Raw genomic sequence first — 20,542 nt, forward strand, 5'->3', positions numbered from 1 at the left:
TCCACAATGGAAGCAGTGGACCCACTGCCCATCCACGCAGATCAGTTATATGATTGTGTGTTGTCAGTTCTTTCCGACATTTCCAAAAGAACACACACTGCCAGCCTACACACATTCTCACGGAGTGCCACTACCTGGATTGCCTGTCCATTCATCCATGCTCACTACACTAAGATTTCCACAGGAGGTCAGACGAATTTGTAGATCTACACTAGAGGCAGTGGACCCACCTCCCACCCACGCGGATCAGTTATATGAATGTGTGGTGTCACTTCATTCAGATGTGACCAAAAGAACACACATTGCCAGCCTACACACATTCCCATGGAGTGCCACTACCACGAGTGCCTGTCTATTCACCCATGCTCACTACGCTGAGATTTTCCACAGGAGGTCCGACGCATCTGTGCAACCTCACTGGAGTCGGTGGACCCACTGCCCATCCATGCATATCAGTTATATGAAAGTGTGGTGTCAGTTCTTTCAGACATGTCCAAAAGAACACACACTGCCGGCCTACACACATTCCCACGGAGTGCCACTACCAGGAGTGCCTGTCCATTCATCCATGCTCGCTACACTGAGATATCCACAGGAGGTCGGACGTATCTTTGCATCCACACTGGAGTTGGTTGACCCACTGCACATCCATGCAGATCAGTTAAATGAATGTGTGGTGTCAGTTCTTTCGGACGTGTCTAAAAGAACACACACTGCCTGCCTACACACATTCCCACAGAGTGCCACTATCAGAAATGTCTATCCATTCATTTATGCTCGCTACACAGATTTCCACAGGAGGTCGGACGCATTTGTGCATCCACACTAGAGGCGATGAACCCACTGCCCATCCATGCGGATCAGTTATATGAATATGTGGTATCAGTTCATTTGGATGTGTCCAAAAAACACACACTGCTGCCCTACTCACATTCCCACGGAGTGCGACTACCAAGAGTGCCTGTCCATTCGTCTATGCTCGCTACACTGAGGTTTTCATAGGAGGTTGGACCCGTCTGTGCATTCACACTGGAGGCGGTGGACCCACTGCCCATTCACGTGAATCAGTTGTATGAATGTTGGTGTCAGTTCTTTCGGACGTGTCCAAATGGACAGTCACTGCTGGCCTACACACATTCCCACGGAGCACCACTACCAGATGTGCCTGTCCATTCATCCATGCTCGCTACACTGAGATTTTCACAGTAGGTCGGACGAATCTGTGCATCCACACTGGAGTCGGTGGACCCACTGCCCATCCATGCAGATCAGTTGTATGAATGTGTGGTGTCTGTTCTTTCGGATGTGTCCAAAAGAGCACACACTGCCGGGCTACACACATTCCCACAGAGTGCCACCACGAGGAGTGCCTGTCCATTCATCCCTGCTCGCTACACTGAGATTTCCACAGGAGGTCGGACGCATCTGTGCATCCACACTGGAGTCGGTGGACCCACTGTCCGTCCATGCAGATCAGTTATATGAATGTGTGGTTTCAGTTCTTTCGGACGTGTCCAAGAGAACACACTCTGCCGGCCTACACACATTCCCACGGAGTGCCACTGCCAGGAGTGCCTGTCCATTCATCCATGCTCACTGCACTGATATTTCCACAGGAGATTGGACACATCTGTGCAACCACACTGGAGTCCAGTGGACCCACTGCCCATACACGCAGATCTGTTATATGAATGTGTGGTGTCAGTTCTTTCGGACGTGTTTAAAAGAACACACACTGCCAGCCTACACACATTCCCACGGAGTGCCACTACCATTTGTGCCTGTCCATTCATCCATGCTCACCACACTGAGATTTCCACAGGAGGTCGGACGCATCTGTGCAACCACACTGGAGTCGGTGGACCCACTGCCCATCCATGCAGATCAGTTATATGAATGTGTGGTGTCAGTTCTTTGGGACGTGTCCAAAAGAACACACACTGCCGGCCTACACACATTCCCACAGAGTGCCACTACCAGGAGTGCCTGTCCATTCATCCATGCTCGCTACATTGAGATTTCCACAGGAGGTCGGACGCATCTGTGCATCCACACTGGAGTCGGTGGACCCACTGCCCATCCATGCAGATCAGTTATATGAATGTGTGGTGTCAGTTCTTTCGGACGTGTCCAAAAGAACACACACTGCCGGGCTACACACATTTTTACGGAGTGCCACTACAACGAGTGCCTGTCCTTTCATCCATGCTCACTACACTGAGATTTCCACAGGAGGTCGGACGCATCTGTGCAAACACACTGAAGTCGGTGGACCCACTGCCTGTCCATGCAGATCAGTTATATGAATTTGTGGTGTCAGTTCTTTCGGACGTGTCCAAAAGAACACACACGACTTATTCACGTTATAGAAAGGATATTTTTCGTAGGTAAATACCGTGGAGTCCTAATTGTATTAACCAAACTCGAAACAGACTGTTTTAAGTGCTGAAAAAACACCGAAACGGAGAATAATTGGGACGTAATGCGGTAAGACTAATTTGTGTAGCTCCAATGTCAAATATTTATGAGGCAAGTGCTAGATAAATTCGTTCTTGTGAGTGTGTACTTCCAGTCTGTCTATTGAATGTATACGCATTTCTAACAACTTTCACCAGACGATAAGATTTATGTATAATGGACTGTATGATTTACCTTCAGGTTACACAAATCTTCAACTGCTGAACAAATTTAAAAGAAATCCCACTAGAAAATAGTAGTGCTAGTATCTGACGCAGGAAATGAGTACAAGCGATTGACATTTTGCTTTCCCTAAATATGAACGAAGATGAAACATATGGCTCCAGGAACAACAGAACCTAAAAGTCGTTCATAAAAATATATCATTGTGCAATGGATTGGTAACTTTTGTCATGTAATGGATCAGAATTCCATATTTTAGGGACCCTTCCATTTTGCCGAGCTGGGAAGGCATTTCATAAAGAAGCTGCAGCATAATTCTTTAAAACAGAGCCTCGGAAACACAATTAAGTGCAGTGCAAAACCACACATTAGTGACTGCCATGCCTTCTTTTCCTTAGCCAAAAAGTTAGCGACATCTTAGCTGTTACTTTTATCGGAAACAAGTTAAATGATATTACATCTGTCTTGTGAAAGCTTTAATCCAAACTCATTCCAGGGATCGACCGCAGGTTATTAGGAAACCTATAAAACGATTATGCGAAATGAACAGTATTTTTGACCGGTATCTGTCTGCGCTAGCGATTACAGACAAACCTTACGCCGTACTAGAGTTACGTGACGATGGAGGCTATGTGTGTTGGCGACCGGAATGTTCATCTGGGCATCTGTGCCTACTCCACTGGTATCTTTAATCAGTGGATTAAGCTGACGGCAGGCAGACGCTGTCCATTCCGTACAGCTGCTCTTCCAGGTCCTTTGCTGTCTCTGTCAGAATTACAGTGTCATCGGTAAACCTCAAAGTTTTCATTTCTTGTCCATGGACTTTAATTCCTACTCCAGATTTTTCATTTGCTTCCTTTACTGCTTGATAAACATACAGACTGAATATCGTCGTGGTTAGGCTACAACCCTGCCTCACTCCCTTCTCAACCATTGCTTCCCTTTCATGCTCCTCTACTCTTACAACTGCCATCTGGTTTCTGTAGAAACTGTAAATAGCCTTTCGCTTCCTGTATTTTATCCCTGCCACTTCCAGAATTTTAAAGAGAGTATTATAGTCAACATTGTCAAAAGCTTTCTAATAGGTCTACAAATGCTAGAAACGTAGGTTTGTCTTTCCTTAATCTATCTTCTAAAATAAGTCGTAAGGTCAGTACTGCCTCGCGAGTTCCAACATTTCTACCGAATCCAAACTGATCTTCCCCAAGTTCAGTATCTACCAGTTTTTCCAATCGTATGTAAAAAATTAATGTTAGTATTTTGCAGCCATGACTTATTAAGCTGATAGTTTGATAATTTTCACACCTGTTGACACCTGCTTTTTTGGGATTGGAATTATTATATTCTTCTTGAACTCTGAGGGTATTTACCTGTCTCATACATCTTGCTCACCAGATTGTAAAGTTTTGCCATGGATGGCTCTCCGAAGGCTATCAGTGGCCTTAATGGAACGTTGTCTACACCCGGGGCCTTTTTTTGACTTAGGTCGTTCAGTGCTCTGTCAAATTCTTCACGCAGTATCACATCTCCCAGCTTCTTCATCTACGTCCTTTTCCATTTACATAATATTGCCCTCAAGTACATCGCCGTCGTATAGACCCCACATGCCCCTTCAACCTTTCTGCCTTTCCGTCTTTGATTAGGACTGGCTTTCCATTTGAGCTCTTGGTATTCATACAAGTGGTTCTCTTTTCTCCAAAGGTCGCTTTAATTTTCCTGTGGGCAGTATCTATCTTAACCCTAGTGAGATAAGCCTCTACATCCTTACATTTGTTCTTTAGCCATCTCTGCTTAGCCATTTTGCACTTACTGTTGATCTCATTTTTGAGACGTTTGTATTCCTTTTCGCGTGCTTCATTTCCAGCATTTTTATATTTTCTCTTGTCATCAATTAAATTCAATATCTCTTCTGTTACCCAAGGATTTCTACTAGTCCTCGTCCTTCTATCTACTTCATCCTCTGCGGCCTTCACTGTTTCATCTCTCATAGCTACCCATTCTCCTTCAACAGTATTTCTTTCCCCTGTATTTGTCAGTACTTCCATAGCGCTCTCTCTAAAACTCTCTACAACCTCTAGTTCTTTCAGTTTTTCCCGGTCACATCTCCTTAAATTCCTACCTTTCGGCAGTTTCTTCAGTTTTAGTCTACAGATCATAACCAATAAATTGTGGTCAGAGTCCGCATCTGCCCCTGGAATTGTCTTACAATTTAAAACCTGGTTCCTAAATCTCTGTCCTACCATTATAAAATCTATCTGAAATCTTCCAGTGTCTACAGACCTCTTCCATGTATATAACCTCCTTTCTCGAATCTTAAACCAAGTGTTAGTTATTATTAAGTTAAGCTCTGCGCAGAATTCTACCAGGCGGCTTCCTCTTTCATTCTTTAACCCCAGTACATATTCACCTACTATTTTTCCTTCTCTTCCTTTCCCTATTATCGAATTCCAGTTCACTATAACTGTTAAATTTTCGTCAACCTTAACTATCTAAATAACTTCTTTTATCGTATCATGCATTTCTTCAATCCCTTCATCATCAGTGGAGCTAGTTGACATTGTTGTAGGCGTGGGTTTCGTGTCTATCGATCTGACATTCCACGCTCCAATCCCTAGAACACCAGTTCTCTTTCTGCTGATAACGAAGTCCTCATGAGTAATCCCCGACTGGGAGACTATTTTAACCTCCGGAATATTTTACTCAAGAGGACGCCGTCATTATTTAACCATACAGTAAAGCTGCATGCCCTCGAGAAAAATTACGGCTGTAGTTTCCCCTTGCTTTCAGCCGCTCGCAGTACCAGCACAAGGCCGTTTTGGTTAATGTTACAAGGCCAGATCAGCCTATCATCCAGACTGTTGCCTCTGTAAATACTGAAAACTCTGCTGCCCTCTTCAGGTACCACACGTTTGTGTGGCCTGACAACAGATATCCCTCCGTTGTGGTTTCACCTACAGTACGGCTATCTGTATTGTGAGGCACTCAAGCCTACCCATCAACGGCAAGGTCCATGGTTCATGTACTTAAGCCACTTAATACTCAAGTCTGGTGCGTCAGCAGAATACGCTTAGTGGGCTGTGCATTAACTATTTTTTAAGCGGGAAAAACACCTTATTTAACTGATCTGTCTTGAGAACTTAGACCATAATGGTTAATTGCGTGAATCTATTTTCTCGATACTTTTATTTTTCCAGAGTGGCTGAAGTTTTGATATGGGGTACCGGCACCATCGGAAGTGCCTTGTCCTCCGGTCCCAGATTGAGGAAAGGCCTAAGATCTGCTTCCAGAATCTTCAATCTGTTGGAGCGTCGACCTTTGGTAACGGACCCGCATTATCCTACAGATGACACATGGGTGAGTTGTACCGTTCAAATCATACTTGCGTATAAAAGTGGCATGTAGAAGGTGTAAAAGGAGCTTTGTAAACAGAACTGTAGAGCCTTGTCAGCACACATTCATGTGTGACAAAAAAGTCGCAGGTGCCCCGTTAGGTAGCCATGAAAGGTTTGACTCCCCTTAGCCCAACGTTCACAGTTGTTTTGACTGCTTCGTAGGAAACGACGTTTGACTTCCCTTAACCCAACGTTCACAGTAGTTTTGACTGCTTCGTAGGAATCACATTGACTGACCCTGCTGAAATTGTTGTTCCTCTATCAACAGAGAATTATCATAAACATGGGAGCTGGTGTTATACACGATAATTTGACTGAGCCGTATCTTCTGGCTACCACATTCGGTGGAGAAAATTACCGTATCTTTCTCCGTGAATTACTACCAGGAATGTTTGAGAATGTCACGCTGACAGTCAGGCAACGATTATGGCTCCAACATGATGGGTTCCACCAAATTTTACCGTTGACGACAGACACCGTTTAGATTGTTTTCACCAGTTGTTGAATTGGTAAGGGTGGGCCATCATTGTGGCTACCACCAGTTCCCGACCTCAATTCCATGGTTTCTTTTTGTGGTGAGAGATGAAGTGTTTGGTGTGCGAGACATCGGCCGGCACTGCAGAAGAGCTGGTAGTCCGTTTGGCTGAAGCTGCGGACATTGTTCGTGAAACACCTGGAAGTGTTGAGGCTGTTACATAATCATTCGCACACAGATATCAGTCGCGCATTGATGTAAACGGACGACATTCTGAGCAATATCTGTAGAACAATATTCCTTATCACATCACAGTTTGGATACCGTCTTGGAAAACCACTAGCGTCACAGTCTTGATGGAACCCTATCGGAGAAACAGTGTACTTATGATACTTTGGTGAAATGTAAAAGGGGTTTCTTTTTATCTCTTCTAAAAAAAAAGTAGAGAGTAAAGTTCTGCTTCTGATCTTGGGCGGGTCACTTGGGGCCGACCGACTGCCATGGCATGTTCTGCCAACAGTGTGACTGTGTGTGGTATGAAGGGTAATGTGGTCAACATACCGCTTTCCCGGTTTTTGGTTGTATGTTTTCTTCAGCTTGGGGCCGCTATTGATCGGTGGAGTAGCTGAATAGCTCATTTGGCCTCACGAGGCTGAGTGCACCCAGTCCCTGTCTTTGAAGCAAGAAAAACTCCCTGGCAGTGCCAGGAATCGAACTCGTGTCCCCCACATGGCAGTCATCTGCTCTGACTACTCAACTGCTTATCTCTTCTAAACACTCTAAAATTTTGCACACTTGTAATTCTGCAAACATTTTTGTTACATCCTATTTAACATGCTTGTGACGATCGGAGTAAGACATCAGGCACTCTATAGCACTATGCCGGGTTATTGTCTTCAAAAGATCTAGCGGTATAAAAAGCGTGCTTGGAAACCGAAATTTGCGGTGTTGAATCCCAGTCAGGCCACGAATATCTTCAGTTTACTTTTATTATAGCCTTCACCCCCCAATGATATGAGAAGTCGCGACATGTGGTTCGCACTCCGCTTTAAAATAGGTCCCCGTATCATGGCTAGATAACTGGGGTAGATTAGAAATGCCCAAGTCGCCGAAGCGGCATCCAAGTGAAAGACCTGAAGGCGACCATTGAACCGTACAAAATTATTTTTATTATCATCTTCACAAGAAACATTTCGTACCCCAACTGAAACTTCATGGAAACCATACCCCAAAGTTTCATCTGTGTCGCCGTAATTCATTTCATTAAATATTACCTGAAGACCAATGACGTTCTAGGATCCCATAACAAATAACACGCATTGTAAAATGATTTATTATTGTAGAGAAACAGTAGCACTACAACACTGTAAGAGATAAAGACGTGGCATTAGGCAAACGATTACGTGATGGAATAAGTATTCGGAAGCCGTTATTGTAAAGCAAGGTATACTCCATACTAATATCATAAATGCGAAACTAACTCTGTCTGTTATATTTCCACTGCTAAACCGCTCAATTGATTTCGATGAAATATGAGATGGAGGCAGTTTGAACCCTGGGGAAGAATGTAGGGTACTTTAGAAGAAAAGATCTTTCGCTAAGGGGGAGATGTATGGATTGGTGCATCTTTTTTACATCAGTCAACATATACCATGTTAAGAATTATTAAGTTTGTTCCAAATGTACATGTTGTATAATGTATTGCTAGTTCAGCAGCACAATGCATAGAAGCGCACTCCTGCCCACAACTCTCCACACACACACCTCTCAGCAGCAACACTGCATAGGACTTTTGGACAGTTGGGTTCTAGGCGCTACAGTCTGGAACCGCGCGACCGCGACGGGCATGGATGTGTGTGATGTCCTTAGGTCAGTTAGGTTTAAGTAGTTCTAAGTCCTAGGGGACTGTTGATCTCAGCAGTTAAGTCCCATAGTGTTCAGAGCCATTTTTTGACAGTTGGGTGGAGGACACAGGTTACGAGCTATGCTTAACTGAACAGACAGACACGTGAGGGCAGCTGACGTTATTGCACTACAACAGCTACTTACTCACCACCACTCACCGTAACAAACTGGCAGCAGCTACTGCTGCACATAATGCGCAGTTGGGTGTTGCGGTGAGTGGACACCATGCAGACTCCTCCAAAGTGCTCTTGACTTGGTAGGTTATCGCTATACCATTCATGTAAAATGAAATCTCAAGATTTCTATTTTCGACATTAGGTATCAGATTTTTTTGTAACAGCCAGGCTAATTTCGTTGCAATTATTGAAACGTTTGTCATTTGTTAGCTGATCAATGTACTTCAAATGAGTTTATTCCGCTACGTATTTAAAGTAATGTGGTTGGTAGGAACGAGAAAATGAGGAACCCTGCGAGTGTGCCAGCAGAGACTGCAAACTGTCCAATATAATTAAACAGGAACAATGAGTATTTAGGACGTATCATGAGAACGAAAAACGTTAGTTCTTGCTGCTGGTAACAGAAGGCAAAGTTGAAGGCATACTTGAAACTGGGAGAAAGGACACGTCTGGCATTCGAAATATTGGGCGATGGACGAGTAACGAAATGGCATCCCTCTGCGTGAAAACTGCGGTCTGGGGCTGTTACTTGAGCGGGCAAAACTGACCGTGGCGGCTGGGGCTTGGGAGGAGTCCGTCAGCTAGAGAAACCTGCAAAGCCAAGCCAGCACATTCCAGCAACGATGAGTGAACGGAGGAACTGCGGGAAGAAACTGAGGCTGAGAAATAGAGAGTCCTATGTTGTTAAGATCTATTACTGCGGTGAAGGAGCTGAAGTAATAAGAAATTAAAAAATATTCCCGCTAAAGGAAGATACTGTTTGTATGAATGTTAATCAATAATAAGCGAGTATTTTACAACAATGGGAGGTGATCTGGCTTGTTGCAGGGAATCTAGCAAACGCTAAATGGCTCAATTCAGAATAGTGGATTTTAGGGCCGCACGGACACCAGCCCACCAAAACCGCTCTGCAGGACTTCACTTCTGGCCGTGGTAGACGCGGGATGTGCCCTAGGTACTGTACGAAATTTCACTGAAGTGTTAACACGCATGGGTGAGGACCTAACATCAGATGTGTAGGTAGTCTGCTGCCATTTATTTACTCATTTAGTATTTTTAAGATGTTTTTGTCATCACATGCTAATAACTTTATTTAAAATAAATATCAAGAAACGTTAACCAGCTGACTGGCAACAAAGCCTTACTTAATCCATAATTAACCTAATAAAGAAGCTGGTACTGAGAAAGGCAATACATAAGCAACCACAAAAATAACGTAATTCCACAACAAGTAATATTCCATTCTGATACATAGTGGCATTACTGCCTCTGGTAGCCATAACGCACATTCCCATATCTCACTCATTAATTATAAAGGTCAATTGTAGCTGATATTACGTAAGTGATAGAGTGAGTTACGGACAATTTTCATTTATTAAGACTCCTTTACACGTATACTAGTTGACAAATTCGGCATAACCCGGGTATCCATTTTGGCAGTTTCCTATTAGAAGCGGAAACACGAAAGTGTAGTGCAATAACGAAAAAATTTCCTTTCCTTGTCGTCGTGGAAACCTTTGAAATTATAAAACACACGTACAAAGAAATATCTCTAATGTACAAATACACAAGTACACCTGCTTCGCCTGTCCACATCGCCAATTTTTAAACGTGTCTATGGCAACACCTCTTCATAGCTCTATAGATCTCCGTTATTTTCGCCTACAGCCGTTCACACTTCGCAGTTGAAAGCTTTCAAAAGCGCTACCAGGTGTCAGGAATTTCCTTACGTTGACACTACTGAAGGAGTCTCTTAACAGTAAATAATAGGTGTATTATAGCATCATGCATAATGCGGAATTTTTTCACGCATCTCAGCGTTTATTACATTATATCTCATGATCTATGTGTCACCCAATGACATAATTTTGTACATACATTCAGCGGAATGTGTTGCGGCCAGAATTAGTGGCAAAGAAGTTATGAATTTAAACATCATGCACAATGAGTAAGTTCTTCACGCACCTCAGTGTTTATGACGTCATATCTCCTGACCTATGGTAGGTGATGGTTCTTTTCCAGAACAGCGAAAGTTTCCTGACAGTAAGGGATATGAGTTCAAAGTTGTGTTGAAACCCGTCCAGTGGTTTAGGAGGAGACATGGAATTCACAGCAGGAGAGGAGATGTGGAAAACACACACACACACACACACAAATTTATACACACACATCAAAAAAAGTTTTCCATCACCCCGGTTCCGAGAGTTCCGGAAACTGTACAGAAAATTGGAATAGAAATCAACATAAACATCATTTCTGCCCTCTTTATTGCTCATTAAAACCACCCATTGCATGTTGTACCACCATACAGAGACACCTTCAGAGGTGGTGGTCCAGATTGATGTACACACCGGTACCTCTAATACCCAGTAGCACGTCCTCTTGCATTGATGCATGCCTGTATGCCTGTATTCGTCGTGGCATACTACCCACAAGTCCATCAAAGCACTGTTGGTCCAGATTGTCCCTCTCCTCAACGGCAATTCGGCGTAGATCCCTCAGAATGGTTGGTGGGTCACGTCGTCCATAAACAGCCCTTTTCAATCTATTCCAGGCATGTAAGATAGCATTCATGTCTGGAGAACATGCTGGCCACCCTGATCGAACGATGTCGTTATCCTGATGAAAGTCATTCAGAAGATGTGTACGATGGGAGGCGGGAGAGGGGGGGGGCGAATTGTCGTCCATGAAGACGAATGCCACGCCAATATGCTGCCGATATCATTGCTCTATCGGTCAGAGAATGGCATTCACTTGTCGTACAGCCGTTACGGCGCCTTCTATGACCACCAGCGGCGTACGTCGGCAACACATAATGCCACCCTAAAACTTCACGGAACTTCCACCTTGCTACACTCGCTGGATAGTGTGTCTAAGGCGTTCAGCCTGACCGGGTTGCCTCCAAACACGCCTGGTTGAAGGCATATGCGACACTCATCGGTGAAGAGAACGTGATGCCAATCATGAGCGGTCCATTACACATGTTGTTGGGCCCATCTGTACCACGTTGCATGGTATCGTGGTTTCAAAGATGGACCTCGCCATGAACGTTGGGAGTGAATTTGCGCATCATGCAGCCTATTGCGCACAGTTTGAGTCGTAACACGACGTCCTATGGCTGCACGAAAAGTATTATTCAGCATGGTGCCATTACTGTGAGGGTTCCCTCGAGCGATAATCCGTAGGTAGCGGTCATCAACTGCTGTAGTAACCCTTGGGCGGCGTGAGCGAGGCATGTCATCGACAGGTCTTGTCTCTCTGTATCTCCTCCATGTGCGAATAACATCGCTTTGGTTCACTCCGAGACGCCTAGACACTCCCCTTGTTGAGAGCCGTGCTTGCCACAAAGTAACAATGCGGACGCGATCGAACCGCAGTATTGACCGTCTAGGTATGGTTGAACTACAGACAACACGAGCTGTGTACCTCCTTCCTGGTGGAATGACTGGAACTGAGCCGGCCGGTGTGGCCGAACGGTTCTATGCGCTTCAGTCTGGAACTGCGCGACCGCTTCGGTCGCAGGTTCGAATCCTGCCTCGGGCATGGATGTGTGTGATGTCCTTAGGTTAGTTAGGTTTAAGTAGCTCTAAGTTCTAGGGACTGATGACCTCAGATGTTAAGTCCCATAGTGCTCAGAGCCATTTGAACCATTTGAACTGGAACTGATCGGCTGTCGGAACCCCTCCGTCTAATTGGCGCTGCTCATGCATGGTTGGTTACATCTTTTGTCGGGCTAAATGACATCTCTAAACAGTCAAAGGGACTTTGTCTGCGGTAGAGTATCCACAGTCAAGGTCTATCCTCAGAAATTCTGGGAACCGGATGATGCAAAACTTTTTTTGATGTGTGTGTATTCGATTGATATTAGCAGACACCCTCAGTAGTAAGAGATACAATATGCAAATTCTTTTTATTACATTCTTTTAATAACAGTAGCACCGAGATGTTACGCAGGCGAAACACTTCCTACGCCAACAACGACAGCCGAGCGGACTGTTTTAAGCTGTGTTAATTGGAGTCGATCATGGTACGTGAACGGCTAAGCGTTTAGCATGGGGAACGTGTTTCGGTGTAGGGAATGCCGCACGGATAAAGTCATATTTTCTCACCCAGTATGTAAATGCGAATGTACTGCGACTCTGAGCACAATGCAGAGAAGATTGGGTAAGTAGGAGTTATTTTATCTGATGTTGTACGAGTATATGAAGTTTTCTGAACTACATCAACACTGTCAACTCTGAGCAATAGAACGTGTGACTCTGTAAAGAGTATCTATTATATCGGTCGCAAACAGTTTACAGCTTACTCCGCTAACTAATTCCGTTTAAGTAAAGCTAGGTGTCTTAGCTCCATACAGATTCGTAACCCCTCACAGATAGTCCTAAAAATTTGCTAGCGTAGGTTTTTCATTGCATTGAAGACACCCATAAGATTTAAAACTACACTAGTGGCCATTAAAATTGCTACACCAAGAAGAAATGCAGATGATAAACGGGTCTTCATTGGACAAATATATTATACTAGAACCGACATGTGATTACATTTTCACGCAATTTGGGTGCATAGATCCTGAGAACAACCACCTCTGGCCGTAATAACGCCCTTGATACGCCTGGGCATTGAGTCAAACAGAGCTTGGATGGCGTGTACAGGTACAACTGCCCATGCCGCTTCAACACGATACCACAGTTCATCAAGAGTAGTGACTGACGTATTGTGACGAGCCAGTTGCTCAGTCAGCGTTGACCAGACGTTTTCAATTGGTGAGAGATCTGGAGAATGTGCTGGCCAGGGCAACAGTCGAACATTTTCTGTATCCAGAAAGGCCCGTACAGGACCTGCTACATGCGGTCGTGCATTATCCTACTGAAATGTGGGGTTTCGCAGGGATCGAATGAAGAGTGGAGCCACACGTCGCAACACATCTGAAATGTAACGTCCACCATTCAAAGTGCCGTCAATGCGAACAAGAGGTGACCGAGACGTGTAACCAAGGGCATCCCATACCATCACGCCGGGTGATACGCTAGTATGGCGATGACGAATACACGCTTCCAATGTGCGTTCACCGCGATGTCGCCAAACACGGATGCGACCATCATGATGCTGTAAACAGAACCTGGATTCATCCGAAAAAATGATATTTTACCATTCGTGCACCCAGGTTAGTCGTTGAGTACACTATCACAGGCGCTCCCGTCTGTGATGCAACGTCGAGGGTAATCGTAGCCATGGTCTCCGAGCTGATAGTCCATGCTGCTGCAAACGTCTTCGAACTGATCGTTCAGATGGTTGTTGTCCTGCAAACGTCCCCGTCTGTTTACTCAGGGATCGAAACGTGGTTGCACGATCCGTTACAGCCATGCAGATAAGATGCCTGTCATCTCGACTGCTAGTGATACGAGGCCGTTGGGATCCAGCACGGCTTTCCGTATTACCCTCCTGAACCCACCGATTCCATATTCTGCTAACAGTCATTGGATCTCGACCAACGCTAGCAGCAATGTCGCGATACGATAAACCGCAATCGCGATAGGCTAAAATTCGACCTTCATCAAAGTCGGAAACGTGATGGTACGCATTTCTCCTCCTTACACGAGGCATTACAACAATGTTTCACCAGGCAACGCCAGTCAACTGCTGTTTGTGTGTGAGAAATCGATTGGAAACTTTCTTCATGTCAGCACGTTGTATGTGTCGCCATCGGTGCCAGCCTTGTGTGAATGCTCTGAAAAGCTGATCATTTAAATATCACAGCATCTTCTACCTGTCGATTAAATTTCGCGTCTGTAGCACGTCATCTTCGTGGTGTAGCAATTTTAATGTCCAGTAGTGTAAAAACGTGCAGCACATGCAAAACGTAATAGTAAGAAGTAAAATGTTCATGCATCAGTTAGTAAGTACTATAATCGTAAAGAGATGAGCTATTCATGCATCAATTATATGTTGCATGTGCTACAAGTTTTTCGTTCCAGATCTAACAAGTAATTTCACGACAATTAAAAATTCGCAACCACAGCTCTTCACGCCTATCTGAGTGCCGTTACGAACCTGAATGTGCTAGGGGAAGTAATTTTATTTATTTTAGCCCTATTAAAACTGTATTACATTAAAAACTCATTTTTGTTTAAATAATTATTTTCTTCTTCTTAGTCTTTTGTGTGTGTGAATTTTTGAGTCGCTTCCAAGCATTTTAATGAGATTACAATGGAGACGTGCCGTTTATGTCAAGTTTATCTCAGGTTTTTTTCGTCTAACGCAGCTGATGCGTTGCTTCCTCCCACGTAAAGACCGTGAAGTTAAAAAGTAGAGAGATTCGGGTTTACACGAAGGCTTACCAGCAATCGTTCTTCCCGTGAACCATTCGCGACTGGACCAGAAAAATGGGGAAATGGCAGTGGTACCGAAGTACGCTTCGCCCCACACTACACAAGAAAGTAAGTCAATATAGCACTCTTATCCTGTTCCGAGTTATGTTGAAAGTTTTGAGTCTGTAGCTCACAGGGAACTGACAGTGGTGTACAAAATACCCTCCGCCACACACCACACAAGAAAGCCAGGTAATATGGCTTTGTCATTCAATTCTGAGCTGAATTTAATATTTTAGTTGTATAGTTCATCATGAAGCTTGTTTAAAATTACCTGCAAAATGTTTACAGAAGAGACAGCGAAGAAAGCGACGTGGTAAACAGAACATTTAAAGATCATCTTCACCATCTTGCAAAGACTGCAACAGCCATTTTCAGTACTGACGTCGAGCAACGTTTCGGTTTGGCACGATCACCTCTATTATTTTATAACGAGAAATATTTCTGTGAGGTTCCATAGTCGACAAAGTATTTTTCGTTGGATATAACAACTACTTAGCTACACTTCTTGATTAATTTCTTGTCCCCTACAAATTTCGAAGTTGCAGCCCTCTTGTCAGACGCACAGTCTAGTCCAGCCTAGCTGCTATGTTGTAGTAAGGAGCACGTATGAGAAAAAGTGTAGCTGTGGAACTATTATTTCAAATGAGAAGTATCTCAGCCTGAGACTGTGCATAGTTCTGTAGGCAGGTGCTACTGACACCCAAGTCTATAGCGCCAGATGGAGCAATGAGCACGGCCGTCCCTAAATTGTCTCGTTCGACGATATGGTAGTTACCAAAATTGAGGAACATCTCAGAGCATATGTTCCTTCTTCCCCAGCATCTTTTCCCGGAAAACAGCGAAGAAAGTGATTGCGTTGTACATGGAACACCCCATATTGTAACAGAACCAGACATAACTACTTTAGAATCTCTTCAGATCCTCCGATAATTTTTACCACTGTGCATATTTATTTCAGCATTGTAAAATAAACTAGTCGAGTAGTCTTGTTGCAACAATAGGATTAACATATATGTCTATAGACCTTAACGGCCATTGTCATTGAAAGTTGGATCTTTTGGTGTTCTTGGTTTTGCTGAACACTGTTGAAGAGCAATTTCGGTTTCACCTGTGAAAGGGAATTTTCCCTGATTGTTCTGAAGAAGTTAGGTTGCTGGGTGAAATTCTGTTGACTGATACTGGCGGGCAGTCGTCATTGGGCAGACAGCGACAGAGGCAGGCAAACGATGAAAAAGTTTATCAGAATAGTGTTGCCGTACTGTAAAGGTGAGTTCCTGGTAGCGATTTGTGTTGCTCACGGACGGTGGTTTCCTTGAGGATGGGAAGGCACGAAGCTGGAATCCTATAGTCATCTCCTCTACTGACATTACATTCATTCTTAAGTATCTCCAACGATTCTCAGGCTTTACTTGCTTTCTTTTTACCAATATACACTTCGCATTGGCGCCGTTTCACTTAGCCACCTTCGGTGAAGCGGAGTGGTTTTAAGGAACAGATGTGGAAGGTGCGGTCAACCACATCCAGGGTCGAGGTCCCACAGGATCACACCGACACATCAACGCACTCCACAGGAACTGCTGCATGCCCATCGACACTAGACCCTCTGAGACATTCTGTGACGTACAACATGCCCATGCGAGCCCAACCGTCGCCCCCACCACTAGCTTGGCGCAGATGTTTGGGCTCGTAACTTTGGGAGACTTCCAGAACGGCTATCAAGTGTCATCAGAGCCATCTATGGACGACGAATGTTCACAGCGGATGCCAATGGCGCTATGCTGGTACAGATTGCCAAGTAGTCGTTTCAGTACTTAGTGGATTCCCCTACGACACAACCACCACTACCACCACAGTCAGCTTGAGACAGATTCACATATGTGACAGACGTACCTCACCAAATTCAGTGTAGTAAGAACTACTCCCTCGCGGGATGCGGATTCTTTTTCAACTCTCATTTTGCACCTCTAGCATCACTGGCTTCCAGCGTGGACACGGAGACTGGAACGCCAGCTCCAACCAATTTCAGCTGCAAGCAGAGGACTGAACGCCACAATACATTGAGGGTAGACAACGAAACTTTTGCTGGCTTAGCCACCTACACCGCTCCCCATACTGGTACCTCGTTCACAATACCGACACGGACACTTTAAGCTCCACGAGGCGATTAGAGGGGGAGGTGGGAAAGATGGTATACCTCTATTATTCGACAGCAAGGTCGATACCCTGTGAACCCTCCAGCAGGCAGCATAAGGCGCCAACAGACCTGGCTGCTGAATCCAAGCCGGACATTAAACCTGGCCACAGGGCAGCTGGAAGGCACTTCAATTTGTATCGTGCTAAGGCCTCTACCTCACTTACACTGCCGGCCGTATGGCCGAGCGGCTCTAGACGCTACAGTCAGGAACCGCGCGACCGCTACGGTCGCAGGTTCGAATCCTGCCTCGGGCATGGATGTGTGTGATGTCCTTAGGTTAGTTAGGTTTAAGTAGTTCTAAGTTCTAGGGGACTGATGACTTCAGAAGTTAAGTCCCATAGTGCTCAGAGCCATTTGAACTATTTTCACTTACACTGTGTACACTGCATTTGTTTACTAGGTTTCAGCTGGACTATTTTTGGCGCTGTTGCTCTTTTTATTATCGACGGATTTGCCTGGTCCTGGACTGTTGGGATTACTTTTTACGACGATCTGGTGTGGACTGGAATTGTGAGCTATCAACTGATAGTGCATCCATATTTGTGTTGCACTGTAATGGGTGTCATATAAGCAATTATTCCCACTATTATGGAAGCCATTTGAAGACTGAGTGTTGAGCACTACTTGCTGGTGGGAAGTGCGACTTGTCGTCTAAATACTTATTTGTGTTTGTAGGATTTGTATTCACTTTGTGTCGTACAGTATTCGAGATCTATCGATCAACACATATAGGAACAGAAGACCAAAATCACCCTATACCTCTGAGGCGAAATTCATTTTGAGTGAACGTCATATAAGAAATTTTGGAATCTATGAAGCTCTTTTTTTAAAAATGTGCCATCCTATTAACGGAGCTAACAAGTAATCTTTAGTGCCGCATTTTTTAGGGCACGACGTTCACAATGATCCGTGTTTTATTGTGAAAGTCTTTTACTTTTTTCTGACTGAAAATGTGGCCTTTTTGTCACAGAGGAGCAAATTGTTTCAAACGTGTGCTATCTACTCTAATTGTGCCTATGAAAGAGCCATTTTAAATTCATTGTGATTTCGTGATGATATTTCAAACTTTCAAGGATGATGGAGAACGGTAAATTTATCAATTTTAGGTAGGGGGCAAGCAACCGATTCGAAAGTTATAAGCTCATATCAAATGGTTCAAATGGTTCTGAGCACTATGGGACTTAACATATATGGTCATCATTCCCCTAGTACTTAGTACTACTTAAACCTAACTAACCTAAGGACATCACACAACACCCAGTCATCACGAGGCAGAGAAAATCCCTGACCCCACCGGGAATCGAACCCGGGAACCCGTGCGTGGGAAGCGAGAACGCTACCGCACGACAAGCTCATGGCGCTGTGATGCCTCTGACAATGATATGCAGTACCGGTACTATTGATGGTACGATTGTAGGGTTTGCAACTTTCAAAGATGTCGCTATGGATATAAAGAAGAAAAAAATTTTCCTGTGAATACGGGATTTAAAATGCATACCTTAAGAGCTATAAACACTTGTTCATCTTCATTGCTGTGAAACATACTCCTTCTACTGAGAAAAAACGCTCATATATCTTTAGGTATGCGTTTTAGAGGGCATGATTAGTGGATATTTTTCTTGTTTTGGTCTATAATACAACCTCCGAAAGTTGCCTATCCTACGACATTAACAACAACAGTACCGATACACTTATTCCACTGTCAGATGCATCAGAACGATTTTCGCCTGTAACTTTCGACTCGGTCGTTTCCGGACTAGGGTCCCTTACCTCAAATTGACGCATTTGCCCTTTTCGATCATCCCCGAAAGTTCGTAACATCGTAACATCGTCACGGAATCACCCTTTATAAAGGAGAATTTTATGAAGTCTGGCGACGTTAGTATGGGTTAGTCTTTGTCATCAGTAGCAACTCATAAATATTCTGTTACCGCACACCTTCCATATGGTGACAATAACCGCTTGGCATCATCAGCTGAACTTCCTAAGCGATACACTGAAGGCCTAAAGCTATGATGATATGTCAAGAACTAGAGCTTCCAATCGAATTATTTTTGATTATGCTAATAAGAAGGTCGAGGAACCGCTTCTCATTCTGTTAGGTTACTTTTAGTTTCTAGAGTTACTGACTGCATAAGCGTAATTGTTTGGAAATATAGTATAAAAACCATATTTTTCAGTCAGAACATAACAGAGGCATCAGATTACCTTCACACTGTGGAAGTCTATGAAGTGACGTCTCGCTGTGGCAAAAAGGATATAGGCAAAAGTGGAATGACAGTAAAAGAACGTACTAACTGGAATCAGTACCACATGCGATTAAAAAGTGGTGTGATATCTACTGTAGCGGAATATCAGGACAACCGCGGCCAAGACATAAGTTTCAAACAAAGTACGAGTGCTAGCCGAAGAAAGCAATATTTACAGAACGAAAAAAAGTCAGAAAAGAAGTTGAGTTTTCTAAGAACGAGTGTAATTTCAGCAGAGAAGAGGACTTTAGGATTCCAGCTTGTTTCCTGCTATTAGGGACCAACGCTTCGTGAAGTGTACAACTACCAGGACGTAATCGCTACAGCAGGACAACAATATTTTGACATATATTCCATCTCTCGGCCCTCTGCCTGTTTCGCTACCTATTCAATGATGATGGCCCAGCTTTAGTAGCTGGAAGAATTTCATCCAATAAAACCACTTCTTCAGAACAAGCGCAGGAAAACTCGCTTTTATAAGTGAACACGACACTGGTCTTTGACAGCACTCAACTAACAGGGAATATCAGAAGCTCCTGAAAAAAGTCCCATCATGGAGGGGTCTGAACGTCGATTACATAAGGTGAAACTGAAAAGGAAGATGGCACTGTGTTACAACCTAGAAGATTTTATCTTCAGTACTACTGATTTGATTAACCAAAAGGTATAAGAAAGCACTGGGGCTCAAGTCAGTCGTCGGCTGCGGAAGTCTATGCCGTTCACTTGTCTCCGTAGACCCCTGCTAGGAATGGGTTCGTGTCGCCGGCCATTCCAGTCGGCGGTGATACATTGAAGCGCCAAATAAACCGAGATAGGCATGCGTATTCAAATACAGAGATATGTAAACAGGCAGGATATGGCGCTGCGATCGGAAACGCCTATATAAGACAATAAGAGTCTGGCGCAGTTGTTAGATCGGTTACTGCTGCTACAATGACAGTTTATGAAGATTTAAGTGAGTCTGAATGTGGTGTTATAGTCGGCGCACGAGCGCTGGGACACTTCATCTCCGAATAGCGATGAAGTGGGGATTTTTCCGTACGACAATTTCACGAGTGTATGGCCAATATCAGGAACCTGGTAAAACATCAAATCTCTGACATCGCTGCGGCAGGAAGAAAGATCCTGCAAAAACGGGAC

General features: G+C 44.2%; 1 pseudogene; it reads left to right on the plus strand.

Moving 5' to 3' along the window:
• LOC124788972 overlaps positions 1-20,542 on the plus strand; it is a 181,894-nt pseudogene that overhangs the window by 150,624 nt on the left and 10,728 nt on the right.

Source organism: Schistocerca piceifrons, chromosome 3 (assembly GCF_021461385.2).
Source record: "Schistocerca piceifrons isolate TAMUIC-IGC-003096 chromosome 3, iqSchPice1.1, whole genome shotgun sequence".
Lineage (NCBI taxonomy): Eukaryota > Metazoa > Arthropoda > Insecta > Orthoptera > Acrididae > Schistocerca > Schistocerca piceifrons.